We start from the raw sequence: 14226 nt of genomic DNA on the forward strand, positions 1-14226 counted from the left end.
CTCAGTCTTCATCCTTCTTGAACTGTGTGAAACATTGATCACTATTGATCATTCCCTCTTTCTTCGAAAGTCTCTTCTCTCTTGTTTACCTTAATAGTACATCCTCTAGGTACTGCTCAAACCTCTCAGATCCTTTTGTCTCAGACCCCTTTTCTTCCTTCATTCTCTCCATGTAGACATTCCCTAAGGCTCTCTGTTTGGGGCCCTATCCATCTTTATTCTATAATCTCTCCTATAAACTAATTTACTTCCAAGCTCTATCTCTTTCTTCCCACATCTGGGGTCATAAGGGAAGAGAAGAAGCATTTATTAAAACACCTACTATGTCCCAAGAATTGTGCGAAATGCTTTTAAAATAGTGACTCATTTAATCTCTGTTTCTGGCCCTGACCTTTCTTCTGGGCTTCAGTCCCATATCTCCAACTGTCTGAGAGGAAGCTCCAACAAAATGTCCCACTGATCTCTCAAACTTAGCTTCTCCAAAATCAAACTTGTTATCTTTCTGTCACACCCCCAATCCCAAACTCCTCACAACTGTTCTATTTCCATAAACGACACCACCATGCTTCCAATCACACAGGTTCAAAACCTTGAATTATTTTTGTCTTCTCCTCATCCCTTGCCTGCTGTTAGGCCCGCCAAGTCCATCTGCACATCATCTCTCAATCTATTGCTTTTTTCCATTTCCACTAACCACACTGGATTTCTTCAGCCCTTCATTATCTCTTTTTGAGCTATAACAAAAATGGATAAACTGCTTCCAGTTTGTCCTTGCTGCTCCCTTTAGCCCTGTTCAGTCTATCCAGATGAATTTTCCTCTATAACTCCTATACTCCTCATGGAATGTTTTGTCCTTCATTTTCAAAGACCACAACATCAGGGAGGGGGTGTTGTGACAAAGCATTTTCTCCTCTAGAGCCATCTGGCTCCAGTGGCCAGATATGAATCAAGATGACTGGAAATGGCCCTGGATCTGAGGTAATCAGGGTTAAGCCACTTGCCCAAGATCACACAGCTAATAAGTGGCAGGTGTCTGAGGTTGGATTCAAACTCCCATCATGGATCCAAGGCCGCTGCTCTATCCACTGTGCCACCTCCATGACACTCTCCCAATCATTGTGCAACTGCAATTAACTCTGGTTCTTAAACAATTGTACCTGGGTATTAATCCTTGTGGCATCTCTGAGCAAAGCAACAGGAAATGAGACAGTGGGGAGTGTTTTCCTTTCTTTGATATAGTTTGTTATTTTTTTATCATTCAACTTTGTATCTGTGTCAAGACAGCTTTTTTGTTAGAAGCCTAAATATAAAAATAGTTGCTATGCATTTGTTACAGCAAGAAGAAAACTAACTAGATAGATCTAGAAAGAAGCAGGCATTTATTACTACTACTACTACTATTATTATTATTATTATTATTGTTATTATTATTATGCCCCTGCTATAAGGCACTTTACAATTATCTCATCCAGTCCTCCCAACAACCCTGGCTGTTATTATCTCGATTTTACAGTGGCAGAAACTGAGGCAGATTGGAAGTGACTTAACCAGGGTCACAGGTTTGATACCATATTTAAACTTTTATTTTCCTGACTCCATATCCAGTGCCTAACTACCATGCCACCTCTCTCTATGATGTTGATCTCTAGACACACACCCACATACATCTGAATAGGCATAAGGACTGGAAATGTGATTCATTAAATAAAGAACTTCTGGGTGAGGAAAATCCCTCCACCAATATAAGTCCAGACCTCCTCTGCAACTTACCCAAGGCTATCTGACCAGTAAATGTCAGAAATGGAACTTGAGTCATATTGTCAAGACTCCAAAACCAGTGCATTTTCTATAGCAGAATTGACAAATCCATATTTCTTTTGGCTTCAGGGCTGGCTCTCTATAGCTATGATGTCATACTATCTCAGTATTAATAAATAAAATAAAATTTTTGAATAATCAGGATTAGCTCAGTCATTTAAAGGACTTGTTATTATACGGGAGGAAGTAAGGGATAATGTTTTGTTCCCAAATTAATTAGAATTCTAATTTTCTAAAACAATTTATTGTATCCTTTCATACAGATTGAACTCAATATATTTTACATGACTTTAGATCTAGCTTCTAGTTTGTTTTTAATTGTTTTTACTCTTTTTGGCTGTTGTTGCCCTGTTTAGGAAGGTACCTTTTCCAGAGCAACCTTTGGCTTGTGAATTCCCAGAAATTAATTAAACCTCACATTTAACTTTCATGTATTTGTCAGCATTTGAGTAGGTACTCAGTGCTTATGACTCTGACTGCCTCCATATATCATTCACTTCTTTACCAAAGGCTACTCTTGGAACTAGAAAAATTATGAACATATGTACATCAGTCTTGGGTCTCTTGGCACAAGCTGGAACCATTGGCTCTTGAGCCATTACCCAGCAAGGGAGAAGGGGGAAACATCAGACCATTCCTTCATCTGTTCATTATGCCCTGAGAATGACATGGCTTTGATCATACCATACCAAAATCTGTTGCATTTGATAGAATATGAAGGGACGGCACTTGTCACTGAGAACGAGTGACAGCAGATCCGAGCAGAGAACGTGGCTCCAACAGTTTTTCCAGAGGAACTTTTACATTTGTACATAGCAGGAAAAATATTGAACCTTGAAGGTCTTGCATAAGGGTCTCCATGCCTTCAACCTGTCTGGTACTTTATTTATCCTCTTCACAAACATTTAGTGGTTAGTTTCAATAAATGTGGCTCTTATGTTTCCAGTCACATTTCTGGAAAGGGGGCAAAAGAGTTGAATGTGTTTTTCATTAAAATATGTTTACCCTAGTTTCTACTTCCAATTCACTTCCATGTCAGTTTCCATATGAAAATTGAATTGCTGAACTGAGACTTCCGAGTTTGGCTTTGAGTGAGGCTGGGGTACGGTGGTAGGAAGATTATATTTCCTTACCTTCTTCCTGTGGCCACTCATCCCTTGATCAGTGTCTTAAGTGTGGAGGGATGAGGTAGGTCTCTGAAGGTTTTGCCTTGTTCACATTTCCCTTATATGGCTTCCCTATCCCTAAGTATTCCCTGAGCAAAATGTGTAGAACAGGATCCTTTGGCAGTCTGATGAAGACTGTGTCCCCTTCATAAAATAATGTTTTGTGGATTACATTTGTAATGGAAAGAATGCTAAATTTCACTAGAGGCCAGTGAAAATAAAAATGTAATTTTTGTCTCATCCAAATTCATGGACTCCCTAAAATCTGTCCACAGAACTCATTATGGGGAGGGTAGATAAGAACTCTTGTGTAGAAATTGGTGCCCTCTGCATTAGATGATCCTAAGTAAGGGAGTAGGGCAACCTAACCCACTGCTTACTTTTTTGAAAGATTCAATGGACAATTGCAGTCAGTCATGATCTGTCACTGAACTCCTTCTCTAGCAGACTTTGGGGATATCCTCACTCTCCAGAAGTGATACCTGTTTATGAGTAGTGAGAGGAGTTTGTTCCCACTGTGATTTAGTTCAAGACAAGAGTCAAAATTGTAAACCATAGTCCATGACATTCCATTGGGTCCTAAAACCTTTAAGGTCATCAGGGTATTTCTATTAAAATAGTAAATATTTTGTAAGAGAAATTCAATCTTTTCTGCTAGATATTTAGCAGGCAACATTCATGTCCTATGTGAATGGAATAAAGGATAAGTAGCTTTGGAAGGTGGGGAAAGAATCAAGGAAGAGGGAAGAGAAATGAAGGGGAAAAAAAACAAAGTAAAGATACCTTTCACCATTTTGAAGAGTATAGGGAAGATTCTGAATTGAATTTATGGGAACTTGGTAAACTTGCTTTGGGAAATTAATCAAATCTTGGGATCTGGAGAATTCCTCATCATCATGAGAAAAGATGAAGTGCTTTGTTTGCATAGTGACAGGCTAGGAATGAAAAAAGGAAATTGAAGACTGGTTCCTGCCAAGGAAATGATATTCTAGTGGGAAAGATTGGAGAATTTTAAGTGTGAACTAATGACAGAAACATATCAACATACACATAACCAGTCATGAGTTTAACTGGCACACAAGAGCTTGACACAAAATGCTTTATAGTCAAAGATATGAGAAGGATTCAGAACAAAGAGAAATTTCTGGTGTTATTTGGGACACACCAAGGGAACATGGAAGATTTCATGGATAACCTTAAGTCAGTTTTCAAAGAGGAAAGAAATTTTGTCTGAAAGAAAGGAATAATAAGAATACCATTTTGGAGACTTTGTCAGGTGGCTACTTCAGGGAGTGTTGATGAAAAAAAGAAACACTGAAGGGTTTCATTAAAGAGAAGTAGGAGGATATGTAGTAGTAGTAGAAGTCCTTGGGAGATATAAGGACCTAGGAAGTCTACATTTGTGTGGAATCTTAGTCAAAGCTATCCAGAAGTGGAAAGGGCTGCCTCAGGAGGTAACTGGTTCTCCCTCTTTGGATATTTGAGGTCTAAGGGAGGCAACTGGATAGCTCAATGGATAGAACACTTGGAGTCAGGAAGACCTGATTTCAGATCCAGGTTCACAAAATAGTATATGACCCTGGGTAAGTCACTTAATCTGTTTGTTTTAATCCACTGAAGAATGAAATGGCAAACCACTCCATTATCATTGCCAAAATTCCATGGAAAGTCTTGGTGTGCCATGGTCCATGAGGTCACACAGAGTCAGACAACTGAATGGCAAAACAATAGCAATCACAGCAAAGCAAAGGGTAGATGATTTGTCAGTTATCTTGTAGAAGGTAATTCTGTTCAGGCACAGATTTTGGAGATCCCTCCCAACTTTAAAGATTCTCTAAAGTCAGTGGGTATCTTTGATGTCTTGATAATTACAAGTTTATTAGAGAAGGCTTCCAAAGTAAGTACAGAGCTAATAGAAGTCTGATACTAGAAATCAAAAAGATCTGAATTCAAATCCAAATTTAGGGCACAAAGATGACTCCTTGCCTAGCCCTAGTAGCATGAAATCAGGTAATTCTACATAAATAGTGAAGGCATTTTGGGCCAACTACAATAAGGGTTTTTTTTTGACAAAGGGAAAAAATACCATAATTATATTTTAAACTATACTACCTATATCTCCCTCTTATTACTTTCCCCTCCTTCTTCTACATTAATACTTTTTGACTGTCCAAAATGGGTATGAGTGGCAAAAAGGGAAGAGGGTTAAGTTATGTTAGACTCAGCAATCTTGATACAATGGAGCATTTCTTTGAGAAAAAATCTTTTTTGATTAAGTAGTATTCCCCAAGATTATGAAAGCACAAAGGATATTAGACGTAGAACTGAAGAAGAGAATTTCAGAGACATTGAATCCACCCCCTCCTTATCTTAAATATAAAGAACTTATGGTCATACAGTTATTAGAAAATTGGACTGAAATTTAAACCTAAATGCCCTGATTCCAGATTTTCATTGAACCAAAGACTTTCCCCAAAGTATCGTCTCCTTCCTCTGACCTTTCTCTGAAGTAATAAACTAATGCCAAATTCAGCCAGAAATGTACCATTTTCTTAGAGAATTCAGAGGATTGTCTTTAAGAAGTATCTTCTGGGAACGGCTAGGTGGCGTAGTGGATAAAGCACCACCTTTGGAGTCAGGAGTACCTCGGTTCAAATCCGGTCTCAGACACTAAATAATGACCTAGCTGTGTGGCCTTGGGCAAGCCACTGAACCCCATTTGCCTTGCAAGAACCTAAGAAGAAAAAAAAAGTATCTTCTGATAATGTTTATCATTTTCTTCATGTGAGAACATTAGGAAAAGGAGAGATAAAGCAACATGGAAATGGGATGCAGAACCAGCCAACAGTAATAAGAACCAGAGAGGGGCAGCTAGGTGGTGCAGTGCATAGAGCACTGGGCCTGGAGTCAGGAAGATCTGAGTTCAAATGCAATCTCAGACACATAATAATTAACAAGCTGTGTGACCTTGGGCAAGTCACTTAACCCCACTGCCTTGCCCTCCCCACCAAAAAAAAGAACCATCTTGAGGGCATTGATCATAGAGAGGCTTACTGCATGAGAAGCAGTAACTGTGAGATAATGCTTTCTGCCCACTGTTGAGATATTTGAAGAAGGCAGATCATGTTAAGTAATGGTATTCAAGGTATTCATTCCAGGAATCCCTTCAACTTCATAAAGTGTTGATGACTCAATCTCTATTGACTCATGTAACAGTTAGAGGAGACCTTAGTTTAACTATCTTGTCTAATTCCTCCCTTTTCCCTCAAGGAAAAGAGGTCCAAAGAGATGAAATTAATTGACAAAAGAAGTTCTATACTGGCTCATCTTGCCCTTCACCCTCACCTAATAAATAAAACCTGCTGATTTACTTATTTTAAATATGTAATAGCATATTCTTTTGTATATCAAATGTAATATCGTGTGGGTAAGTTGTGAGCTAGGAGATATAGGTCTTATTGGACGTTTCCATCATTTGTTATTGTTGTTATTTAGTCATTTCAGTTGTTCTTGACCCCATTAGGAATCTAGTCTAATGTCTTTTAGTCCTTACTGAGTATTGTTTTTTAGAATTATAGATTTCAGCATTGAAAAAGAACTCAAAAGATTATCTGGTCCATTCCTGACAGATATTTTTGTTGTTGTTGCTCAAATTGCTTCAATCGTGTACAACTGTTCATGACCCCATTTTGGGTTTCTTGGCAGAGATAATGGAATGGTTTGCCATTTCCTTCTCCAACTCATTTTACACATGAGGAAACTAAGGGAAATCAAGGTCAGTGACTTGCCCAGAGTCACACGTCTAGTAAATGTCTGAGATCAAATTTGAACTCAGGTCCTCCTGACTGCAGGATTGGCTGTCTATCCAATGGACTGTGTAGTTACCCCAACACTTAGAGAGTACTGAATGCTGCAAAGGTTTCTCATAAGGGGGATATGTGGAGTAAGGAGTGGTTACAGTGGGCCTGAGGTTGTTTTTCTAGAGGAGAATTTTTAAATCACATTAGAATTGTAACATCTGTTACAGTGTTTTTAATCAAAACTGATTTGGGTTCCAGCATTCCAGTCCTTGCTCTTATTTGGCAGTCTCAGTTTGGCAAGTTTCTCATATGAAATGCAGGGGGTTCAGGTCATCTGTAACTGCTCTGGGCTCATCAAAGTGCCTTCCTTTGAGGGCTAAGTGCAATATTGTGACCTCCAGATGAGGCAGCCTAGTGCAGGGAGGAATTATAGAGAAAAGAGAACAGAATAAGAGAAAATAAAGAATAATAGAAAAAACAGAGAATAATAGAATGATAGACATAGAGAATAACAGAATAATAGTATAATATAAATTATAGACAATAATAGAGAATATAGACTAATAGAATAATGTAGAATATCCAGAATAATAGAGAATAAAAGTGTCTTTAGAGTAGAAGACATGGGTTCAGTCCCACTTCTGTCATTTTCTACCTATGAGGCAAATTACTTGGTCTTACTGGGCCTCAGTTTCTTCATCTATAAAATGAAAGAGTTGAGTTATATCTTGTCTAAGGATTCTTCTAGCTCTAAATCTACCATCCTAAAATAATAAGAGAAGTAACAGAAAGCCTTCTAAATTAGGTTAGAATCTTTTAAATGGCTTAATTGCTATCTTTTTTAATTAGAAGAAGGTAAGATGATACAGCAGGAGTTCTTAACCTTTTTTGTGCCATGGATCCATTTAGTAGTCTAGTGAAGCCTATGAATTCCTTTTCAGAATGTTTTCAATGCATAAAACAAAATACAAAGGAAATCAATTATCTTAAAATACAAAATTTCAAAAAAAAGAAAGAAAGGAAGAAAAAGAAGACAGGAAAGAAGGAACGAAAGAGAAAGAAGAATGGAAAGAGAATAATAAAAATGAAAGGAAGAAAAAAGAAAAGAAAGAGAAAGATGTAAAGAAAGGAAGGAGCAAAGAAAAGAAAGAAGGAAAGTAAGAAAGGAAAGAAAAGTGAAAGGAAGAAGGAAAGAGAAAGAAGGAAGGAAAGAAAGATGAAAAGAAAGGAAGAAACAAAAAAGAAAGAAAGGAAGGGGGAGAAAGAAAAAATGAAAGGAAGAAAGAAGGAAAGAGAAAGAAGGATGGAAAGGAAGAAAAAAAGGAAGGAAAGAAAAGAAGGAAGGAAAAGTGAAAGGAAGGAAGAAAGAAGGATAGAAAGAAAGAGGAAGGAAAAGTGAAAGGAAGGAAAGAAAGAGAAAGATGGAAAGAAAGGAAGGAACAAAGAAAAGAGAAAAAGGAAAAGAGAAAGGAAAAATGAAAGGAAGAAAGAAAGGAGGATGGAAATAGAGGCAGAAAAACAGAAAGAAAAAGAAGGAAGAAAAGAAAGGACAGAAAAATGAAAGGAAGAAAGACAGAAAAAGGAAGGAAAAAAGATGGAAAGAAATGAAAGAAAGAACAAAAAAGAAAGAGACAAAGAAAGGAAGGAAGGAAAAATGAAAAGAAAAAAAGAATGGAAAAAAGAAGGAACAGAGAGAAAAAGAAGAAAGAAGAAAAGAAAGAAAAGGAAGGAAGAAAAATGGAAGAGAAAAGGAAGAAAAGAAAGAAAGTTGACAGAGTCCAGGTTGTCAGCTAATCAGACATTAGGTATTTATTAAGAGTTTACCAGGAGACAAGTATTGTTCTAAGTCCTAGATAATAGCTGGCATTTGGATGCTTAGAAAGCACTTGATATGTTATCTTACTGGATCTTCACAATAACCCTGAGAAGTTGGTATGATTATTATCCCCATTTTACAGATGAGGAGTCTGAGTCAGAAGGACCCACAACCAGTAAGTGTTTGAGAAAGGTTTTGAACTCTGCTCTTTGTGACTCCCAACCTAGATCTCCATTTACCCTGACCCACCTAACCCCCTCTGGTTTCAACCAGAAGAAAGTGGGGAAACTACACCCTAGCATAGAGGTGACAAAGAGAATACTGACTCATCTTTGGGGAGGAAGGTAGGAAGGAAGAATTAAACCTTGGAAGTTATCCTTTGTGTATCAAAAGACAACCCAAGATCAATATGGTTCTGTGGATTGTGCCTGGCCTCATTTGATCCCACACTAATTCTTTCTGTCACAGCTGCTAAGAGCTGACCAGCTTGTCGATGTGATTCCAGTGTCAGTCTGCATTTCTCATCATTGAGGAAAGGAGCTTCCTAAGCCAATGATCCCATGTCCCAAGTCCCAGGAGCTGACTCTGGCATTCATCTTCTGGCAAAAGGGTGACCCCCCCTCTTGTTGTCAAACCTGTCTCAAACCCAAAGATAGCTCCATTTCCTTTCCTTGATGGTAGTAAAGGGTTGACCTCTCCATGGAAAGAGCACTGAACTGGTAACCATGGATTGTTTTTTTAATTTTTAATTTCTTTTTTGTTGTATTACATTTTCCAATAGCAAAAAATCACGTGCTGAGGGTGAGAATGAGTCAAAAGCACATGCGGTTTCATGAGCACAGAGCCCCACATGTTGTTTACAGTTTGGAACGGGTTCCTCTATCAGGGTTTTGAATGTTGGTTTTAACGTAAAGGTTTTTGGAGATCAGGAATGTGTGGACTTTGTGGCTAGAAAAAAAAAATAAATTAAATCTTTCCCACTGAAGGAACTGCTCTTTGGGCTTGAAAGATAGCAGATTCCCAAGGGAAGAACCTGACCTTTATCATTCTGGTTTCCATTGCATCATTTTGAGAGAAATGTGGGTTTTCTCATTCCATAGTTCAGATACCTCTAGTTTTTCCATCCCGAAGGATCATCTGCCTTACTCAGAAAAGTTTCCCATTCCTTCCTACAGAGTACCAGATCAGTCTCTCCAAAATGCTACCTTCAGTTCATCATTCCTATTTAAAAAGTAACAGTGATACTCTAAACTACACTCTGCAGCACTCCATCTATTTGGCCAACTGATCCTACTCAACCTATTTTTCACTGTTTCCCAGTACTGATTAGTGTTCCCTCTCCCCTTACCTGTAAGGTTCAGTGCTCTTTCTGTAAATGCTGCTAGTTCTTTTTTAATGTTATTTTACTTTATTTTTTCCAATTATGCAAAGATAATTTTCAACTTTCATTTTTTTGTGAACTTTTGAGTTCCACTGTTTTCTACCTCCTTCCCTTCTCTCGGCCACCTCCCCATGACAGTGAATAATTTGATATAGGTTATACATGCACAATCATATTTTGCATGTTTCCATATTTGTCATATTGTAGAGAAAGAATCATAACTAAAGGGGGAAAACCATGAGAAAGGGAAACAACATAAAACAAGTTTTAAAAAGTGAAAATAGTATGCTTTCAGACTCCATTGTTTTTTCTGTGGATGTGGTTGGTATTTCCCATCACAAGTCTTTTAGAATTGTCCTTAATCACTGAACTGTTGACAGGAGCTGCATCCTAGCTGATCTATCAGTGTTGCTATTAAATGTGCACAATATTCTGGTTCTGCTCACTTCACTCAGCATAAGTTCATGCAAGTCTTTATAGGTTTTTCTGAGGTCCCACCATTCATGATTTCTTATAGAACAATAGCGCTCCATCATATACATATACCACAATTTGTTCAGCCATTCCTCAATTGATGGGCATCCCTTCAATTTTCAATTCTTTACCACCATAAAAAGAGTTGTATAAATATTGTTGTACATGTGGGTCTTTTCCCCTTTTTTGGATTGCTGGATCAATGGGAATGCATGGTTTTATTGCCCTTTGGGCATAGTTCTAAATTGCTCTCCAGAAAGGCTGGATCAGTTCACACTCCACTAGCAATGCATTAATGTCCCAGTTGTCCCACATCCCCTCCAACTTTGATCATTTTCCTTTTTTGTCATATTGGCTAATCTGAGAAGTGTGAAGTAGTATCTCAGAGATGCTTTAATTGCTTTTCCCTAAATCGATAATGATTTAGAGCATTTTATGACTATAGCTAACTTTAATTTCTTCATCTGAAAACTGCCTGCTCATATCCTTTGACCCATCTGCTCATTCTTACTTCTCTGCCCTTGTCCAAAGAATATCCTTTTCTCACAAGATTGTAAAGCTTAAGACCTAGATGTATCTCATAGACTGTCTAATCTAGCACCCTCATTTTACAGAAGAATCCCTTTATAAAATGAAGGGCATCATTGGTGGGTATGGACAAACCACATGCACAAGTCCCCAAATGTTGGTCTGATGTATCTCTTTATATGGACCTCCCCCCACCCCAACTCATAGTGTCTTACAATATATTTATTAGCTCCTGCATGAGGCAGATTGGTACTCAATCACTTTTGATTTGTTCATTCTGGCAGGCCTAGGTTCTCAGAGACAGACCTCTCCCACATTTTGATTCTCTGATCCTCTCAGGATCTTTGGGATAACCTGTTGAGAGGAAATATACTTCTAACTCCTGCACACCAATCTGGCACATATTTTCCATATAACCAACCTTTCACATAGTAACAGCACATGATGTAATAGTAAATGATAATTTCATAACAAACCATTCACAATATTGATATTTTTAAATGTTAATCATACCTAACAAAATAGCAAAATATTGAAATAGCAATAAGCATCCTAAAAATAGGCCTATATATATATATTTTTTTTTTTTTCTACCAGGGCTAGTATATTTTCTACCATGTCAAACTACCTCTGTGTCTCTTATTTTCTTTAAGGGGCAGCCCAAGATTTTTCACTGTGAAGCCTTCTCTGACTATTCTTCTCACCTTGATCTCTAACTTCCAGAATTCTCCTAGCACTTACTGTTTCTCACAAGCAAACCTTTAATTTTATAGAGCTTATTGTTGTTGAGTTGTTTTTCAGTCATGTCTGCCTTTTCATGACCCTATTAATTATTTTTTGGGTAAAGATACTGGAGTTGTTTGCCATTTCCTTCTCAGCTCATTTTATAGATGAGGAAACTGAGGCAAACAGGGTTAAGTGACTTGTCTAGTTGTGTCTGAGGCCAATTTTGAATTTAGGAAGTTGATTTTCCTGCTTCTAGACCAGGTGCTCTATTCACTTATATCACCAGCTGCCCAGGGAATCTTAGAAATCAAGTTTAACTCTCTCAATTACAGAGGGGAAGAAAACTGAGGTTTATATAAGGAAAAGTGATTTTTTTTTCCCTTAAGGTTGGCAAGTCAGTGCCAATGAGTCAAGATTCTCAAACTGGTGTTCTTTCCACCATGTTATAATGCTTCCTTGTCTGCATTGTTTTCTAAATTGTGTCTCTGGGTATTTGTGTGTGTATGCTGGGGTAGGGTGATATCTTGGATCTCCTCTATTAACTTTTTAATTGACTTGTAAACTCCTGGAATGCTACAACCTGTCACCCGCTTTTGAATCTACAATATCAAATGCACAGACTAATAAATTCTTGTTAAATGGAATTGAATGAATGAAAACATCTAACAATTGGAGCCTGTGCTTCAAATCCCAGATCTAAGCTCATAGACTTTGTTCACTCTTGAGGGTTATTCAGTATTGTCAATCACATGGCTCAGCTCCCACCCAAAGTAACCTCTCCCAAGCCCAATACTAAACATTTGTCTCAGAACTCAAAGGACTCTGTTTCCGATTTCATTAGTACTTCCTCTAGGCACTCAGGCACATAGACATTCAATAAACAATAGTTTTTATTAATGGACAAAAAAAATGGGAATATCTCTGATGAAGACTAACAACACTGCAGTGGATAGAGAGCCAGGCTTGGAATCACAAAAGCTCATCTTCAAATCTAGCCTCAGACATTTATTAGCTGTGTGACCTTGGGCAAGTCATTTAACCCTGTTTGCCTCAGTTTTCTCATCTGTAAAATGATCTGGAAAAAGAAATGACAGCAAACTACTCTAGTATCTCTGCCAAGAAAACCCAAAAGGGATCACAGAGAGTCAGAAATGATTGAAATGACTGAACAACAGAAACAGTCTAGTAGGAATGGACCAGATAATCCTTTGAAGTCATTTTTAGTACTAAAATTTATAATTCTAAAAGAAAAAAAATTCTCATTAAATTCTAATAGACACTAGAATAGATTCCTAAGTGAGGATTTAGATTTAGAACTGGAAGTACTAGGCCATTTCCCTTTGTTTTACAGGAGGAAATTGAGGCCTAGGAATGGGAAATGATTTACACAAGGTCACCCAGGTAGTAGGGGATAGAAACAAGATTCAAATCCAACTTCTCTGATTCCAGATCATCTTGTTTTTCATTCTGTTATACTGCCTCCCCTTCCTTCAAGGTACTGGGATGCAGTCCTAACTGGGAGTAGCCCTCTAAGGAAACAACCAGTTCTGTCACATTAATAGACTACTTGAACATCCATAAAGGGAAGCCCCAAGTTCTGTGGGAATTGGGTTTAATGCCTTTTACCTCTAAAATGGGTACTTCTTGCAATGACCAGGAGATAGCTAAGAGCAGTGGATACAACACTGTGTCTAAAGTTAGGAAAACTTGAGCTCAAATCTGTCCTCAGATACTCACTGTGTAACCCTGGACAAGTCACTACACTTCTATTTGCTTTTATCAACTAGAGAAGGAAATGGCAAAACATTTCAGTGTCTTTGCCAAGAAAACCCAATAGATAGTAGTGGCATCAAAGGTTTGATCTAGCTATCATCCATCTAAAACTTACAGGGACCCCACAGGCCCTATCTTCTAACCTCCTAATTTTATAAATAAAGAAACTGAGGTCAAAGAAAGTTAAGTGGTATACCCAAAGTCACCAGATACTAAGTGCATTTGGACAGAGGACCTCAGCTCTTTCTAATGTACCACAGTACTGAGTGGAGGAGACAGAAGAAAAGAATAGTGAGTCTTCTGTTTTTAGAATTCTTCAAGTGTCTGAGGCTGAATTTGAACTTGGGTCTTCCTGCCTTCAGACCTGGCATTCCATCCATTATGCCATTTGTCTTATGATAAGTCTTACATGTTATTGATAATAATTATTAATATAGCTAAGATTTATACCTTATACTTTATGATATTCAAAACAGTCCTATGAAGTAGGTGCCCTTACTTTTCCTATATTGCAGATGAGGAAACTGAGGCTGAAAGAAAGGAAATCAATTTCCAGCTAGCAAATATATCAAAGACATAATTTGAATCCAAATCCCAATAACACCAAGTCTATCACTCTTTCCATTCTCACAAACTGCTGCTTTCATTTGATTGTGTTGAGTTTTGACTATGTTTCCTGACAAAGATAAAGTAATAAGATAAGCTTGATTGTTGATCTCCACCTGTTGTACTTCATCCCAAATC

At 37.8% G+C, this 14226-nt stretch overlaps 1 protein-coding gene across 2 annotated transcripts in view; it reads left to right on the plus strand.

Annotated features, from left to right (window-relative positions):
- PDE8B (phosphodiesterase 8B) overlaps nucleotides 1-14226 on the plus strand; it is a 312928-nt gene that overhangs the window by 243499 nt on the left and 55203 nt on the right. The window lies entirely within an intron of this gene.

Source organism: Macrotis lagotis, chromosome X, assembly GCF_037893015.1.
Source record: "Macrotis lagotis isolate mMagLag1 chromosome X, bilby.v1.9.chrom.fasta, whole genome shotgun sequence".
Taxonomy (NCBI): domain Eukaryota; kingdom Metazoa; phylum Chordata; class Mammalia; order Peramelemorphia; family Peramelidae; genus Macrotis; species Macrotis lagotis.